At 42.6% G+C, this 13,801-nt stretch overlaps 1 protein-coding gene and 1 long non-coding RNA gene across 2 annotated transcripts in view; one reads left to right on the top strand and one right to left on the bottom strand.

Annotated features, from left to right (window-relative positions):
• Positions 1–2,520, top strand: part of LOC121287436 — a 78,923-nt gene extending 76,403 nt beyond the window's left edge. Inside the window, exons 3-4 of the long non-coding RNA XR_005945189.1 lie at positions 739–887; positions 2,189–2,520. This is a non-coding gene — a long non-coding RNA (uncharacterized LOC121287436). The remainder of the gene's footprint in view (positions 1–738; positions 888–2,188) is intronic.
• gnas (GNAS complex locus) overlaps positions 1–13,801 on the bottom strand; it is a 360,976-nt gene that overhangs the window by 319,826 nt on the left and 27,349 nt on the right. The window lies entirely within an intron of this gene.

Raw genomic sequence — 13,801 nt, forward strand, 5'->3', positions numbered from 1 at the left:
AACTTTGATAATCCAGATTTTAAAATTGCTCAGTGCCCCTTTTGAGTAATTTCATTAATCTACAGCAGCCGTATTCCAATTTCCAGCATCCGCAGTTTTTTGTTTTTATCCAATTATTATGTGTCTGTTTTACCCTTCTTTTCACCAAGTTCCAATGCCACTTGCTCCACACTCTCCATCACATTCCTACACAATTGAGCCAAAGCAGAGAGGACACCTTCTAACAAACCTCTTGTCAACAATGTTCTGAAAGTTGTCAGTGGAGGCATTCAAATCAATCTCACTAACAGGGTTATTCTCTTCCACTCCAATGATTTGTTCTCCTTTTCCAAGACATTGGTTTTGACAAGCACACCAGCTTTCTCTTGGTAACACACTGAGGTGAATGTTAATCACAGTCATTGGGGTTGGGGGCCACAACTGAGTTTCCCTTTCCCAAAGGCACTATGAACAATTATAGTGCCCAATCTGCTAGCTACTAAGAAGGGTCACTAATGGGAGGCAAGAGAGGCTATAGGTACTAGTGAGAGGAAAGGAATAAAAGTTCTTCATAAGACTTGGTGCTCAACAAGATATGCAATTAATCTGGGAAGCTGCTATTGAAAAGAACTCCTCTCAACTTGTTACTTGCATCAACACAATATAATTTATGTCGCTGAGTGTTTTTTTACAAGGCAAACATAACAAACAGAACAGAATATAAACAACATTTAACCATTTAATCCTCTATTTGCCCAGTTACCTGTCTGAAATAGTTTGAAAATGTCAAAGAAGAAAGCAGCTCCCAGGACCAGCATGAAGGGAGCCTTGAAGAAAGTACCAGCAAAAGATAGCATGAAGTGGAGAAGGTTAAGGAAGGAGAGTTGCTCCATCTTCAAAGTAACAAAGTAAGTTGGAAATGACACCCGAGTGTCATCTCCAAAGTCATGAATTCCTTTGGGAATGATATTGAGCATATCATGCATGAGGCTTCCCACTGAGCCCATTCAAAGGAAAGACCTGCATTTATATAGCATCTTTCAGGACCATAGGATACCCCAAAGTACTTCACAGCCAATGAAGTGCAGTCACTCTTGTGATGTAGGAGATGCAGCAGCAAACTTGTGCACAGCAAGCACCCACAAACAGCAATGTGCTAATGGCCAGATAATCAGTTTTGTGAATGTTGATTCTGTGATAAATATTTGCCAGGACACCAAGGACAACTCCCCTGCCCTTCTTCAAAATATTGCCATGGGATCTTTTACATCAACCCAAGAGGGATTTAATGTCTCATCTGAAAAAACACACCTCCAGCAGTGCAGTACACCCTCAGTATTGCACTAGGGCATCAACCTTGATTTTTGTGCTCATGCTGGAAGAGACAAAGACCATGACCAAGTACACCAGCTCAGAATAAAATTCCACAATGCACTGAACAACACACAAATGGACTCCAGCTACACTAGATAGATTGAAAAGAAATCTCAAGGAGCCATAATCACTAAGAAACTCCAATAGGTCTTCATGGTGAAGATTCATATGGACTCGAAACATTAACTGTATTCCTCTCCGCTGACGCTGTCAGAGCACAGTTTGCTGCTGCATCTCATACATCACAAGAGTGACTGCACTTCATTGGCTGTGAAGTACTTTGGGGTATCCTATGGTCCTGAAAGATGCTATATAAATGCAAGTCTTTCTTTTGAATGGGCTCAGTGGGAAGTCTCATGCAGGTGTTTTTGTTTAGGTCTTCATGGTTATTCATTGTAGACTCAAAAACTATCCAGAGCTTAAGCTTGAAAATAGTTTTCAAAAATATTATGGTAGGGAACAGAACATAAGGATGGGAATGGGTTTGCACACACAGATCTGCTCACGATCAACTGTTCCTCTTACTTGTACCGCTTTATTAAAATCATCCTAAAACACTATCCTCCATTCTATATGTTGTGTAGCACTTGTTCATTCTCACGGAAATACTGTGGCTAAGTTTCCAATTCAGAATCAGTTGGCCTCAGTCTTATAAAAGGGCCTTTCAGAATCTTTCTCTGGGGCAAAAAAAATACTTTCGATAAATAAGTGTTTTTTACAAGCGTATTTCAGGTTTAAAATACCTCTATTGTTTTTTTGTTTTGTTGTCAGTGTGACAGCTTACGTTATCTCCCTTTACCCAACTGTCTCTCTCTATCTTGTCTATCACCTGCAGTCTGGAATTGGCAGAAATACACACGGTCAAGCAACGTGATGATATATTCAATTTTTCCCTCACATGGAAAGCTCCAGGCATTGTCAAAGCATCTCCCTCCAGATATGCCATTAGACATCCAACTACATGTGGAACTCCATCTTATTCTAGGCATCAGCCATGGCTCACCCTAATGCACTCTCACCTTACATTCAGAAAGTTGAATTCAAGTCCCACTTCAGAGTCGGAGTGATATTTCAGTACTAAGAGAAGCCATCGATGAAGCCATCTTTTCATTGACGTGTTAAACCGAGGACCCTTCCACTCTCTCTGATCAACATAAAAAGATCCCATGATACTGTTTTGAATAAGAGTTTTTTTTAATGCCCTGTTCAACATTCATTCCTCAAACCACATCAGTTAAAAATCATTTTGTCATTGCTGTCTGTTGAGGGTTACTGAGCACACGTTTCCTCTATCACAACAGTTCTAACACTTTAAAAGTACTTAATTGGCTATGAAGTGCTTTGTGATGTCCTGAGAATGTGAAAGATGCTATATAAATGCAAGTCCATTTACTACATCAGGCATGTTTGTAACCTGTGAGTGTATTAAAAATCAGGGCATTTTAAAACTATGCACTTACTTCCACCAGTAGGTATCAGAATCTGTATTCAGCTTACCCCCAAAATTAACTTTTTGGAACCCTTAGAATGAGCAGAGGGGGTAGTCTGGGGTCAATTTCATTCCAGTTTCTGGAAATAAATGGGCAGTTCAATAGCTCAAGGGCTACCCAAGTTGCACATTGCTTTGACAAGAATCTGCAAATAAAGTTTTCACTGTGGAAGAGTACTATGTGAAATTCCAAGTCAATAACAAGCATTGCTGCTTGTATCAGTGGTTACAGTAGGTCAGTTTCAATGAAAAGTCTTCAAGCATCTTATACTCCAATATTCCACAATGGTTCTTGGATGCAAATAAGAGGTTCATTTCAGAAAATAAGATCTTGGGATTATAATTTAGGAGTAATTTGATATATTACACGTGGCAAGCGCAGTACACTTGGGAAAGGTGACTTAATACCTATGGTTCCCAGTGCTGACAGCTGCATTCGTACAGGAAGGTACAACATGGATTTTTTTCTGAAGCCAAGAATACATGCACTATAAACATATCCTAAAATATCCATCAGCATTTCAATAAGTCAATTGAATGGATTGCTTTTCTTTTGACATTGTGAAAGGCACAGCGCTCAATTTAAAATTTTTGTTGCAATGATCATCCTTCATTATAAGCAATTACAATAAACCCACAAGGATATACTTAAAATTTAACAATTAATGCCCTATTAAAAGCCAGAACCTCTTGCTTAGTTTAATTGCCAAAGTCTTGTTCTTCCCTTTTTTGCATGAATTATTCCAGAATTCGAGCTTAAGCTCGAGTTAAGCAGTAATGTTGCTAAACAATAGTTTTAACAGGTATTTTGTAAGTCCACTTCGCAAACAATTTTCTACGACAACATTTTGGAGTGAGACAGTCCAATGCACTGCATTACTAAAACCTTCAAAGGAGGGCCTTTGACAGTGCGTACTCCTCACTCAGCTTCCCCATTAGACTGGGTATCTTGGGGACCTTGTGGCATGTACAAATCCATGTAACTTTGTGAAAGATTGAAAGTGCTCTGACAAATTATGGTCTGTTATCAGAGATGACAGTCAGGAAATGCCATATGTTGAGAACATTTTCTTCAAGGAGGTAATAACAGCTTCAGAGGTGGGGCCATGTAGTTTTTACACCTCTATCCAGCGGAAGTAATAGTGTACCACTGTAAGAAATATTTTCTCTCTATACTCGAACAAATCCAGGCCAAGACATTCCCAAGGCCTTGATGGGGAGGAGGAGGACAGGAATGGCTACTTCTGCTCCTGCCTGTAGATGGCACAGGTAGCACAGCTGGAGCCCATCTGTTCAAAGGAGTGCAAAATCCCTGGCCACCATACAGACTGCTGTGCCCTGGCTTGACACTTGGTTATGCCAATAGGCCCTTAATAGATCTTCTGGAGGACTTCTAGGCAGAGAGCTCATGGTACCACCATTCTTGTATCATATACCAAGAGGTTGCCTACGACACTGAAGTGGTGCTGCTGTTCAAAATCTTGCCCAAAGACAAGGCTGCTTGGGATGTACTGTGGCCACCCGCCCAGGCAGTACATGCAAATCTGGGTGCATTCTTCATCTTGTCTTTGAGCTGTACAAAATTCACACAACTTATGATCTGTTGCCAGCAAGTATTTGGTAATCAAGCCTGTGAAGGCTTGGGTCTGTCCTGGAGAGTGTATCGGCTGTAGTCTGATATTTACCCTGTAGGTATTCCATAGTAGCATTATATCATATGAGTTGAAGTCAGAACTGCTGAACCCCAGGTGGCATCTTTGCGATTTCCTTTGTGTTTAACGACAAACTTGTGATCAGTCTCAATCTTAAAGTGAAGGCACATAATCAGAGAATTTCTCACATGCTGAAATCACTGAAAGGGCTTTCTTTTCGATCACAGCATAGCGCTGTTCAGTGTTAGTTAATGACCTGGATGCGTGCTAAACAGGTCTTCTTTTCCAACACTTTGGACCTGGAATAGCACTGCTCCCTATCCCATTGCAGATACATCAGTTGCCACAATCGTGAGAAGTTCAGGGTTGTATTGGGCTAGGACCTCTGAGGATGTTAGCATCTTTTTAATTTGTTCGAATGACTGCTGCTGATGCTCAGTTCAGCACCACACTTGGTCCTGTCGTAAAAGATGTCTGAGGGGTTCATTTATCTGGGCTAAGTGAGGCAGGAATTTGCCTAGTTGGTTGGCCATGCTCATAAACCTTTGGAGTTCTGTTACATTTCTAGGTGACAGGAATTCATTTATTGCCTTTTTTGAGAGTCTGCAGCATTTCCAGTTGCTTGAATAATGCACCCTAAGAACTTTGTTTAAAAACTCACATTTGTCATCGAATGTCAAGATTTTCCTGACCTGTTTGTCATGTTTCTGTTTCATTGACACATGAATCAAGATATCATCCATGTGGTATATAATATCCTCCATGGACTGCAGGACATTGGACAATGTCCCTTTGTGATATATCAGCAGCTGTGATGTCAAATGGCAGACAGTTAAAACAGTACCGTCCAAATGGCGTAATGAAAGTAGTTAAGAGTTTGGACTCCTTGTCCAAATGGCAATTGCCAAAACCCACTGTTGGCATCAAGTTTGGTGAAGACAGCGCTGTTGACAAACATGACCAAATTCTCATCCATCAATGACATTAGATGTATTTCCCTTTCAACTGCCTTGTTCAGGTGTGTTAGATCAACGTAGATACAAATGGAATCATTAGGCTTTGAGACTGACCAGAGCATCATCGGGTTGGTTGTGACTGGGGAAATGACTCCTTGTTACAGCAGCGCCTCGATCTGACTCCTGATTCTTTTCAGAAGTGGGTGTGGGACCTTCCTTGGCATGAATAGATAAAGGGCTCTGTGTCTGAGTGAAATGTGATATACAGCTTTCAGCTTACCCAAGCCTGTAAAAATGTGGCATCCTTCCTAAATTCATTATTGTATGTTTTTTGCATTGACCTCACCAAATCTTAGAAGCAGGTTCAGAGCTATGCAGGCTTGGCTGCTCAACAAAAAGCATTCTTGATTCTTGATAACATAAAATGTGTCAGAATTGTTTCTATCTTTGTATTTCAGTGTCATATCTAGCTGGCCTTGAACATTCAACTTGATCCCCACTGCACCTTGAAGTTGAATAGAGGACGTCTACAGTGTCACTTTATTCAGCCTTGGAACCCTGTCTGATAACATTGAGACACCAGCTCCCGTGTTTAGCTTGAATTCGGTCAGATCAGTATCAGGACTCCAAAGTTGGTTTGTATTTTCCTTTATTTCTCCTAGGAAGGTACTTTCCTGGTTGTCAAGGTCTTGAATGGGGGTTCCTTTAACAGATTTCTCCTACTGTCTGGTTAAAAACTGATTTCATGTAATGGCAGACCACTTTAAAATGGCCCAATTTGCCACAGCCATGGGACTGCACTATTCAGGTGGGGCATTCTTGCCAGCTGTGAAACTTCTTGCGCCACAGCAGAGACATTGGTAAACAGTAGTTGGCACCTTTTCAGGGAGTTTCCTTGGTTGCTGCCTTGTATACTTTTGGATTTATAACCCACAGATTGAACGGCTTCGTCAGGCTAGGCGGTATAATTCATTGATGAATGAGTCAATCCCTTCACCCTGTTTTTGACTGCACTGATTAAATTTTGCCCCCTTAATGACAATAATTTTACGAATACTGAAGTATGAGTCAGAAGCTTCTATGACATGCGCATAGGAGATTGTCTCTTTGTTGACCCCACTGGTTTTTAAAAATTCATTCACGGAATGTGGGCTTCGCTGGCTGGGCTAGCACTTATTACCCATCCTTAGTTGGCCTTAAGAAGGCGCTGGTAAGCTGCCTTCTTGAACTGCTGCAGTCCATGCAGTGTAGGTACACCCATAGTGCTGTTAGGAAGGGAGTTCCAAGATTTTGACCCAGCAACAGTGGCGGAACGACGATATATCTCTAAGTCAGGATGGTGAGTGATTTGGAGGGGAACTTCCAGGTGGTGGTGCTCCCATCTGTCTGCTGCCCTTTTCCTTCTAGATGATAGTGGTCATGGGTTTGGAAGGTGCTACCTAAGGAGTCTTGGTGAATTCTTGCTGCTATTGTGCAGGTGGAGGGAGTGAATGTTTGTGGATGTGGTGCCAATCAAGCGGGCTGCTTTGTCCTGGACGGTGTCAAGCTTATCAAGTGTTATGGGAGCTGCACTCATCCAGGCAAATGGGGAGTATTCCATCACACTCCTGACTTGTGCCTTGTAGATGGTAGACAGGCTTTGGGGAGTCAGGAGGTGAGTTACTCATCACCCGATTCCCAGCCTCTGACCTGCTCTTGTATCCACAGTATTTATATGGCTAGTCCAGTTCAGTTTCTGGTCAATGGTAAGCCCCAGGATGTTGATAGTGGGGGATTCAGTGATGGTAATACCATTGAACATCAAGGGGTGATGGTGGATTCTTTCTTCTTGGAGATGGTCATTGCCTGCCACTTGTGTGGCATGAATGTGAATGCCACTTGTCAGCCCAAGCCTGGATATTGTCCAGGTCTTGCTGCATTTGGACATGGACTGCTTCAATATCTGAGGAGTCTTGAATGGTGAACATTGTTCGCTGATGATTGCACATCGCCACTTGAGCTTCTGATGGAAGAAAGATCATTAATGAAGCAGGTGAAGATGGTTGAACTGAGGGCACTACCCTGAGGAACTCCTGTAGTGATGTCCTGGAGCTGAGATGACTGACCTCCAACAAACACAACCATCTTCCTTTGTGCTAGGTATGAATCCAACCAGTGGAGAGTTTTCCCCAATTCCCATTGACTCCAGTTTAGTTAGGGGTCTTTGATGCCACACTCGGTCAAATGCTGCCTTGATGTCAAGGGCAGTCACTCTCACCTCACCTCGGGAGTTCAGCTCTTTTGTCTATGTTTGAACCAAGGCTGTAATGAGGTAAGGAGCTGAGTGGCCCTGGTAGAACCCAAACTGGGCATCAGTGAGCAGGTTATTGCTGAGCAAGTGCTACTTGATAGCAGTGTTGATGACCCCTTCCATTACTTCACTGATGATTGAGAGTAGATTCATGGAGTGGTAATTGGTCAGGTTGGATTTGTCCTGCTTTTTGTGTACAGGACATACCTGGGAAATTTTCCACATATCCGGGTAGATGCCAGTGTTGTAGCTGTATTGGAACAGCTTGGCTAGGAGCATGGCAAGTTCTGGAGCATAAGTTTTTAGTACTATTGCCGGAATATTGTTAGGGCTCATAACATTTGCAGTATCCAGTGCTTTCAGCCGTTTCTTGATAGCATGTGGAGTGAATCAAATTGGCTGAAGACTGGCATCTGTGACACTGGGGACCTCTGGATGAGGCTGAGATGGCACTTCTAGCTGAAGATTGTAGCAAGTGCTTCAGCCTTATCTTTTGCACCGATGTGCTGGGCTCCTCCATCATTAAGGATGGGGATATTTGTGGAGTCTCCTCCTCCAGTGAGTTGTTCAATTGTCTACCACCATTCATGACTGGATATGACAGGACTGCAGAGCTTAGATCTGATCTGTTGTTGTGGGATCGTTTAGCTCTGTCTATCACTTGCTGCTTATGCTGTTTGACACACAAGTAGTTCTGTGTTATAGCTTCACCAGGTTGACACCTCATTTTTAGGTATGTCTAGTGCTGGTCCTGACATGCTCCCCTGCACACTTCATTGAACCAGAGTTGATCCCCTGGCTTGATGGTAATGGTGGGTTGGGGGATATGCCAGGCCATGAGGTTAGAGATTATGGTTGAATACAGCTCTGATGCTGCTGATGGCCCACAGGACCTCATAGATGCCCAGTCTTGAATTGCTAGATCCGTTCGAAATCTATCCTATTTAGCATGGTGGTAGTGCCACACAACACGATGGAGGGTATCCTCAATATGAAGGCAGGACTTTGTCTCCACAATGACTGCGTGGTAGTCACTCATACCGATACTGTTATGGAAGGTGCATCTGTGGCAGGCAGGCTGGTGAGGGTGAGGTCAAGTATGTTTTTCCCTCTTGTTGGTTCCCTCACCACTTGCCGCAGACCCAGTCAAGCAGCTATGTCATTTAGGACCCTGGCCAGCTCGGTCAGTGGTGGTGCTACCGAGCAACTCTTGGTGATGAACATTGAAGTCCCCCATCCAGAGTATACTCTGCGCTCTTGCCACCCTCAGTGCTTCCTTCAAGTGATGTTCAACATGGAGGACTGCTGATTCATCAACTAATCAGCAGGAGGTTTCTTTGTCCATGTTTGACCTGATGCCATGAGACTTCATGGGGTCCGGAGTCGATGTTGAGGACACCCAGGGCAACTCCCTCCTGACTGTATACCACTGTGCCGCCACCTCTATTGGGCCTGTCCGGTCAGTGGGACAGGACATACCCAGGGATGCTGGTGGTGGTGGTGCCTGGGACATTATCTGTAAGGTTTGATTCTGTGAGTATGACTATGTCAGGCTTGACTAGTTTGAGGCAGCACTCCCAATTTTGGCACTAAGATATTAGTAAGGAGGACTTTGCAGGGTCAACAGGGCTGAGATTGCCGTTGCTGTTTCCGGTGCCTAGGTTGATGCCAGGTGGTCCGTTCAGTTTCATTTCTTTTTTATGACTTTGTAGTGGTTTATTACAACTCAGGGCATTTAAGAGTCAATCACATTAAGGGTCTGGAGTCAAGCGTAGGCCAGGCCAGACAAGGACAACAGATTTCCTCCCCTAAAGGACACTAGTGAACCAGATGGTTCAACAATTGACAATGGTTTTGTGGTCATCATTAGACTTTAATTCAAATTCCACCATCTGCCGTGGTGGGATTCAAACCCTGGTTCCCAGAGCATTACCCCTGCTCTCTGGATTATTAGTCCAGCAACAATACCACTACGCCATCACCTCCCCTGTGATGGGCCAGCACATTGTTATATGCTGTTGGGAGCATAGCAGACAAAGTGGTAACTTGATCTTTGTTCTTTTCCGTTGCATTGTATTGTGATACTGGGTAAAATGTCTTCGCCAATTTTGCCATTGCTCAGCCTGTCTGAGACCCTCAATATTTTGAAATGATTCTGGTAGAGGCAAAGTTGCAGCCATTTTTTGCCTTGAGTCGAGGCTTTCTTTCCTGTGCTACTCGGCTTGCCAGCTGCTGGGCCACTCTTGTTACTTTGTCATCTCCGGTGTGGTCGCTGGGTTGGCCTCGAAGCCCTTCATCCGCTGAGCTGCACTGTTGCGGGGCCTCACTTGAGGCTTTTCCCCACCATTTTCTACTGTTTCTCTGTGGGTGTGGTCACTGCTGCCACCATCTGTTATTGTAGGCTTATCACAGGATTCATTAGCTTCTTACTTTAGAAGAGATCTTGTTGAGGCAGTGGTCTTTTGTTGAACACGCATTTATTTACAATGGTTAAACAAGAGCAAGGCATAGCTGGAGCTATTCTCTAAGACACTTCTCAGTCATCTCCTCGCAGTGAGTGACATCACTGTGACATAGTCTTTTCTGCACATGCTTAGAAGCTGTCATCAGAGTTAATCCCTTTACTTTACACCCACTTCCTGTAAACAAATTAAATAAGGAAAAATAACAGATAATTTTGTTTTTTTGATGGTGGTTGGATGTGGGATACATTTCGGCCAGGACACTAAGAAAACTCTTCTGACCTGCTTCGATTAGTGCCATGGGATCTTTTACATCTACCCGAGAGGGCAGCCAAATGCTTGGTTTCACATCTCATCTGAAAGACACCTCCGACAGTGGAACACTCCTTTGGTACTGCACTGGAATATCAGCCAAGATTATGTGCTTAAATCTCTAGCGTAGGACTTCAACCCCCGATCCTCTCACTCAGAACACCAAGAAGAAGGGAATAAATAAAGACATTTCTCAACTAGAAGTTTCCTCTGTCATTTACTCATTCCAATCTCATGAAACCCAATATTACATCATTAATAGCACCCTTTTCTACTTGCTAAAGATTCACAATCATTTTACAATCCATTTTACCCAAGTTATTATAGCTCTGTCAAAAACACCTTAGCTTCATTATAAAACTCTTGTTACAGATTTCTTTATATACATCCTATCCTCGCTTTAAAGTTCTCTGCTAGAACTCCACTGAACCTTGAACACCATTTGTTTCTGCATTTATATAGCACTTTTCATGACTTCAGGATGTCACAGAGTGTTTTACAGCCAATGAAGTACTTTTTAAACTCTAATCACTGTTGTAATGCAGGAAACATGACAGCCAATTTGCAAGCTCCCACAAACAACAATGCGATAATGACCAGATTACCTGTTTCTAGATGTTGCTGGGGGGGATAAATATTGGCCTGGATATTGGAAATAATTCTCCTGCTCCTGTTCAAAAGTGTGTCAGGGTATCTTTTATGTCCACCCAAAGGTAGCAGTCAGGGCCTTGGTTTGAAGTGTCATCTGAAAGATTCCACTGCCGAATGGCGAGTTGTGTATTATTCCAGGTTATGTATCACAGGTCCTCCGTAATAACACACAAAATACTCAACTCTCAGGTAGCAGTTTACAAGAGCACAGTTTAGTTAGCAACCAATGCTGCGTTAGTTTAGCTCAGTTGGTAGCACACTATTCTGATTGAGGGGATCGAGAGTTTAAGCCTCACTCTAGTGGTGCAGACGAGCTGACCAATAGAATACTGAGGGTGTCCTGGATAACATTTATCCCTCAATCAACATCTGAAACTGATGAAAAATCATCAACCTGAGACATTAACTCAGTTTCCCTCTCCACAGACGCTGCCAGATCTGAGTATTTCCAGCACTTTCCGTTTTTATTTCTAAAACTGATTATCTAGTTATTTACCACATTGCTGCTTTTTGGGACATCACTGTGCACAAATTAGCTGACGCGTTTCCAACATCACAACTGTGGCTCTACTTCAGAAGTACTTCACTGGTTGCCAATGTTCTGAGGCTCTGAAAGGTGCTCTACAAATGCAAGTCTATGTACTTGGCGAGTAACAAAATGGGTTTAATAGGCAGGGGGAGGAGGAATTTCTGACAGCCTAATATCTGCAGTGCTACAAAACAGCCACACAGACTCTTGCTTTTATGCATTACATTGCACAGTTCAAACAAACAGTAGCTGTTCTATTTGTTGACAAAGCAATCAAACAGATAGGGAAGATGGGTGTCACATGAATGCTGGGAATAGCAATACTAATTACTGTGAACAGATTGTTTAAGAGCCATGTGGCCACTTGTGATTTGCACTCTTACTTACACATTACAGCCCTTTCACCAGCAGTAACAAGTAGACCTGTATAGAATGCCCCCAGGATGCGAGAAAGCCACACACATCGAGACTTGTGGTGCTAGGCTCTTGCTTTAAAATAGGGGCTCTACAGTAATGCCTCTGTGTAGTTTTTCAATACTAGAAGGGTTGAGTGGAGAACCACCAAACATGGTTGTCCAAAATTCAAAATAAGAGCAGCTTTTCATTAATTTGTGCCTTTCATAATCTCAAAATGTCCCTTTTTTATAAAGTGATGTTGGCCGAGGGATAAATCTTGACCAGGACAACAGAATATCAACCTGCATGCCTCGCCAGCAGCAGCCTAAAGGAAAGTCCAAGGGGACTGGAGTGGTAACAGGTAGGGAGCTAATCACAGGTGCTACAGAGGGAAGGGAGCACTCCTGTTCCTCCTGGCTTCAAAGCAAAAATTACTGAAAGACTTTTTTTTAAATCATATATTTTGCTGGCAGCCAACGAAGTGCAACCCAGCACATCCTCTTGCCAACCAGTTTTGGTGAGGGAACCTGAAGCAGGAACTAAGCCTTTCATTTGCATATACAAGGGGACCAACACCTGTTTTAGACAGTCGCCCAGTAGGCTTACATAGCTGCCTATGGCGTGCAGTAATGCTGACACTGATCAGATGTCACATCCAGAAATTAGTCATTTGCTCTCCCATATTCCACTGGGAAAACAGGGACAACAAGAACCAATTTCCAAACTTTTTTTTTTAACAGTCACTGAAGTAGGATGGACTGGAATCGATAACAGGCTAAACGTTATTCAGCAGGCCTATAGGCCCAGCTCAATATTAGTATGCATCTCGAACAAATTTTTTAAAAAAACACCCTTCTGCTACTATTTTCTCGTTTCAAAGCTTCTGTGGTAAGAGCTGTGATATAAGTTAGTACCTCTTAGCACCGAAGAGCGCAGATTTTTCTTTGAATACTTAATTCATGGAATCATCATTCTTACCACAGAAGCCATTTTAGAGATTGTAAAACAGAGCAGGAAATCACTTAAAAACAAACAATTTTTTAGTATTGTTGAAAAGAGACATGTTGTGGAAGCTTTCATCAGGACAGATGCAAGAATACCAAATTGCAAAGGAAGCAATAATTTATATTGCATGAGAAAAGGATGCTGATTGGTCAAGGTGCTGCCATAGAGAATGAATCAGGAAACTATTGTCCCCCATAATTTTAAAAAAACTGATTTCAACCAAAATTCTTGGTTTCATTTTAAGGATGATGTATCTCAAATTTTAAAAAAAGGAAAAAAAAATCTGGATTTTTTCCAATATATGAGGCACGTGGCTCTTCTTTTAGATATTTCTATTCAGATGATATTCTTTATACTGAAGCTTTTTACTTCTAGTTATATATGAAGCAGTGAACTGACACAGTTAGCACACAGCTAGTCCCTGAAGAACGTGATCATCAATCAAATGTCGACTTGGGTCCCACACCAAGATATCGCTCACTAAAGCAAAGATTACAATAGTCCCCTGAGAATACTCTGCAACTATTCTCACTACCCGACAATCTAATATTCCATAGATCCATTGCTGGACTTGCCATATGTAGACAAGGCAGAAACAAGGCAGAGGCAGCATGGTTTTGTGAAGGGGAGGTCGTGTCTCACTAACTTGATCGAGTTTTTCGAGGAAGTGACAAAGATGATCGACGATGGAGGGGCAGTGGATGTT

Source organism: Carcharodon carcharias, chromosome 14, assembly GCF_017639515.1.
Source record: "Carcharodon carcharias isolate sCarCar2 chromosome 14, sCarCar2.pri, whole genome shotgun sequence".
In the NCBI taxonomy this organism is placed as follows: domain Eukaryota; kingdom Metazoa; phylum Chordata; class Chondrichthyes; order Lamniformes; family Lamnidae; genus Carcharodon; species Carcharodon carcharias.